Source organism: Orycteropus afer, unplaced genomic scaffold (genome assembly GCF_000298275.1).
Source record: "Orycteropus afer afer isolate SDZICR_OR568_19922 unplaced genomic scaffold, OryAfe1.0 scaffold01056, whole genome shotgun sequence".
Classification (NCBI taxonomy): Eukaryota; Metazoa; Chordata; class Mammalia; order Tubulidentata; family Orycteropodidae; genus Orycteropus; species Orycteropus afer.
This window is the reverse complement of record NW_006922643.1, coordinates 322,333-327,798: the sequence shown is the minus strand read 5'-3', so window position 1 is coordinate 327,798 and position 5,466 is coordinate 322,333.

Below are 5,466 nucleotides of genomic sequence, written 5' to 3'. Positions count from 1 at the left end.
GAACTGGAACTCAGTTTTCTTTATTGCTAAGTAGTACTCTATTATGTGGATGTACTACATTTTATTTATCCATTCATCTGTTAATGAGTACTTGGTCTCCATCTCTTTGCTATGGTGAATAATGCTGCAGTGAACATAGGTGTGCTTGTGTCTATTTGTGTCACTTCCATTAGTTCCCTAGCATATATACCTTGGAATGGAATTACTGGGTCGTATGGCGGCTCTACCTCTGGTTTTTGTTTTTTGTTTTTTTTTTTTTTTTGAGGAACCACTAGACTCTTTTCTACAACAGCTGTACCATTTTGCATTCCCACTAGCAATGGATGAAGGTTCCAGTTTCTCTACATCTTCTCCAACACTTGTTATTTTCCATTTTGTTGTTGTTGTTTTACCTTAGCCATTTTGTTGTTGTTATTTGCCATCGAGTCGGGCCCGACTCATAGCGACCCCTCTTTGGGTTTCTGAGGCAGTATCACTACGGAAGTAGATTACCCCATCTTCCTTCCGGGGAGTGGCTGGTGGATTTGAACCGCCAGCCTTCTGATTAGCAGTCAAGTGCCTTAGGCCCTACGCTACCAGAGCTCTCTTAGCCATTAGGGGGAATAAAATGGTATCCCATTATTGTTTTGGTTTGCATTTCTTTTGACTAATGATATAGAGCATCTTTTCATGTGTCTCTGTTGGCCATTTGAATATCCCTTTTGGTGAAGTGTCTTCATTTTCTTTGTCCAGTTTTTGGTTGGATTATTTTAGTTGTTAGGTTGTAGAAGTTTTCTATATATTTTAAATACTATATCCTTATTGGTTGTATCATTACCAAAGATTTTTTTCCCAGTCTGTTCTTTATCTCTTTACTCTTTTGATAATGTCTTTTGATGAATATAAGTATTTCACTTTCATGAGATCCCAGTTATATGTTTTGTTCTCTGTTGCTTGTGCATTCATTATTGTGTTTGATAATCTGTTATTGAATTAATTGGGCCCCAAAACTTTGCTCCTATATTTTCAACAAAGAACTTTATGGTTTTAGGTTTAATGTTTAGATCTTTGATCTGTTTTGAATTAGTTTTTGTGTATGTCATGATGTGTGTATGTTGTTTCATTTTTCTGCATGTGTAAATCTAGATTTTTTTTGTGTGTGTGATTTGAGTGAAAGTTTACAGAGCAAATTCATTTTCCCTACAGCAGTTTATGCATATTTTGTTTCATGATGTTGAATGCAATCCCCACAACTCATAGCTACCCAATAGGACAGAATAGGACTGCCCCATGGGGTTTCCAAGGCTAAAATCTTCACAGAAGCAGACTGACACATCTTTGTTCCACAGAGAAGCTGGTGTGTTCCAACCACTGACCTTTTGGTTGGCAGCTGAGTGCTTTAACCACTGCACCACTTAGGTTCCTCGAGCTCTTACAATAGATTCTTATTTAAAGTCTGTTTTATCTGATGCTAATACAGTCACCCCTACTTTTTTTTGGTTACTAATTGTATGGAATATTTGAGTGCCCTTTTCTTTCAGTGTGTTTGTAATTCTTGTATCTAATTGTATCTCTTGTAGGCAGCATAAGAACATATCATGTTGTTTTATTCATTCTGTCACTGTCATGTAAATGGGAAATTTATACCATTTACATTTAAGATTATTACTGAAAACAATTTTGCTGATTTTTTTTGTGTCTTTCATCTTACTTGCCTCCTTATTTACATATTTCTGTTATTTTTGTGTTTAGCTCCTTTTTTTATGTTGTACCTTTTTTATTTTTTCCTTCATTCCTCTGTACATTTTTTACTAAGTTTTTTTTTTTTTTTTATTTGGGTGAAAGTTTACAGAGCAAATTCATTTTCTATTCAATGGTTCATGCACATTTTGTTTCATGACATTGATTGTAGTACCCATAATATAACGGCTCTCTTCCAGTTCTTCCCTGTGTCTTTCCTGTGCATTCCTGTCGTCTGAACTGTCTCCCTGTGCAAATGCTGCTCTTCTGTTCTCCCATGGTTGATTGTTCTATGGCGTGTACCAACTGGAATAAATATTCACCTTATGGGCTTGTCCATTGTCTGGCTAGAAGCCAGAAGAATAAATTCAGTTCCAGGCCCTAAGTTTTCTAGGTGCCATAGTCTCAGGAGTTTCACCAGTCTCTATCAGACCAGTAAGCTTGGTCTTTTTTTATTATTTTGAGTTTTTTTCCACATTTTTATCTCCTTCTATCCAACATCTGGATTACATTATATGGTACATAGTGACATTAACAGTGGTACCCTGGCACCATCTAGTTCTTCTGGTCTCAGAGTAATGTATTATCAGGTTCGCATGGTCCCTTTGTCCCTTGGACTAATTGTTTGCATGTGTCTTTGATTTTCTTCATTCTTCTTTGCTCTGGACAAGGAGAGACCAGTTGTTACATCTTAGATGGCTGCTTGCAAGCTTTTAAGACTCCAGATGCTACTGACCAAAGTAGAACAGTGTTTTTGTGTAATGTTATGCCATTTGAGCTTGATGTCCCTAGCAACCATGATCCTGAGCCTGCGGGCCCAGTAGCTCGTGCCTTCAAGGTGTTTGGCTGTGGCTAAGAAATTATCAGAACTTTGCCTCATTAACTCTATTATATGCATGGACATTCTTATGGCCCATACAATACATATGTAGAAATACTGTCTGCCAAACATATATATGGTCATGGATATATTCCCTTTGGCCTAGCCATACCTGGATTAATGTTTGTTATTATTGATAATGCAGTATTATGTATGTAAATGTGTTTACCTTTGTTGTCTATACCTCTTGTGTACCTCTCCATGTCTTCCTTTTCCTTAGTGTTATTGTGCTGGTCACTTGCTCTTGGTATATTGCCTTTCCCATCACCTAAATCAATACTTGTCTCATTTACCTGTCTGCAGTTTTCCCTCTCTTCCTCTCCCACTCCTGTTGACCAACAAAGAAAGTTTCCTTCCATATGTAAACCTTTCCTTGACTTTTTACTTTAGTGGACTTACACAATAGTTGTCCTGTGATTAACATATCTCACTTAGCATGTCCTCCAAGTTCATCCATGGTATGAGGTGTTTCAAGGAGTCGACACTATTCTTTGTTGTTGTTGTTGTTATGTGCCGTCAAGTCGGACCTGACTCATAGCGACCCATCCTTGGGTTTCTTAGGCGATATCGCTATGGAAGTAGATTGCCCAGCCTTCCTTCCAAGGAGTGGCTGGTGGGTTTGAACCACTAGCCTTCTGGTTAGCAGTCAGGTACCTTAGGCACTACGCTACCAGATTCCATTGTGTGTCTGTGCCATAGTTTGGTTATCCATTCATCTATTAATGGGCACTTAGGTTCTTTCCATCTCTTTGCTATTGTGAACAGCAAATGCTGGTGAGGATGTGGAGAGATTGGGATTCTCATACATTGCTAGAGGGACTATAAAATGATACAACCACTATAGAAAGCAGTATGGTGATTCCTTAGAAACTTGGACATAGAAATACCATTTGATCCAGCAGTCCCATTACTAGGCATATATCCTAAAGAAGAGCCACAACGCAAATAGATACATGCAGACCCACATTCATTGCAGCACATTTCACCATAGCAAAGGGATGGAAACAACCTGTTTTCCACTATACAGCCACAGTAGTCAAAACAGCATGGTATTGGTATAGTGATAGACAGATAGACCAATGGAACAGAATCAAAAGTCCAAATACAGACCCATCCATCTATGGACAACTGATCTTTGGCAAAGGTCCAAAACGCATTAAATGGGGAAGAGACAACCTCATTAACAAAAGGTGCTGGCAAAACTGGATATCCACCTGCAGAAAAATGAAACAAAACCCATACCTGACCCCATACACAAAAACAAACTCAAGCTCTATCAAAGAGAGAAAAAAAAAAAACCCAAAACTATAAAATTCATCCAAGATAAAATAAGGGCAAATCTGTGGGCCCTAATTTACGGCATGAATAGACTATCAAGCATAACGCAGTATGTGTAGGAGGCAGAAGAGAAGCTAGATGACTGGGACCTTTTAAAAATTAAATTCTTATGCACATCAAAAGACTTTGTCAAAAGAGTAAAAAGAGAACCTACAGATGGGGAGAAAATATTTGCCTATGACATATTTGATAAAGGACTTATCCCCAAAATCTATAGAAAACTTCAATACTTCAACACCAAAAAGACAAATAACCCAATTCACAAATGGGCAAAAGACCTGAACAGACACTTCACCAGAGAAGATATACAGGCAGCCAACAAACACATGAGAAATTGTTCACGATCATTAATCATTAGAGAGATGCAAATCAAAACAACAATGAGATATCATCTCACCCCAGCAATAATAGCAAAGTCAACAGGTCAAAAAATAAGAAATACTGGTGAGATTGCAGAGACTGGAATTCTTGTGCACTGGTGATGGTATTGTAAAATGGTACAGCCGTTGTGTCATACGGTATAGCATTTCCTTAAAAAAGTGAAAATAGAAGTACCATTTGACCCAGCAATTCTATATCTCGGAATATATTCTAAAAAGGTGAGAGAGAGCGCACGAACAGACCTATGTACACCTATATTCATCGCAGCACAATTCACTATAGCAAAGAGATGCAAACAACCTAAATGCTGGTCAGCAGATGAGTGGATAACCAAATTATGGTCCATGCACACAATGGACTACTATGCTACATTAAAGAACAATGTGGGATATGCAAATCATCTCATAACATGGACGAACCTGGAGGACATTATGCTGAGCGAAATAAGTCAATCGCAGAAAGACAAGTACTGTATGAGCCCATTGCTGTAAAAAGACAGGGGTTTGCTTGGGAAAGGGAACTCACTTTGTTGGTTACCAGTATGGGGAGGGGAGGGATTAATTTCAGGCTAGTTGGGGCCCACATGCTGACATGGGTAAAGGGAGAGATATACGGAAAGGATCTGTGACCACGATGATAACATTAGGAAATGGGAAGACACCGAATTGTGCACATAAGAGATAGACGACAGATGCTAATACCAACCAATGTGTCCACAGTACTGTATTACCATGAACACCAAACACCAGATAAACACATAAACACCTGAGAGGATCAGATATGGGGGTCAGTGAACAGAAGTATACTCCGGACCAAGGATAGATTCAGTTGAGGCTAATCTTGCACAGACACCAGTGATAGAAAATACCTGCAGTCCTTAGCGAAACAATAGAAGATAAACACAAAGTAATCCCTCACAGACACACAGACACTATGGGAGAGAGAGCCAATAGATCTACCGTCTCAGGACCATAGAGCTGGGGGACACCAGACTAAAATGGCACAACAAAATACATAAAAGCCTTGTTCTTCATCCTACATTGGTAAGTAGCGAATGGGGTCTTAAAAGCTTTCAAGTGGCCATCTAAGATGCAGCTCGTAGTGTCCTAGTGTAGGAAGTGAAGAAGAATGCAAAAAAAAAAAAAAAA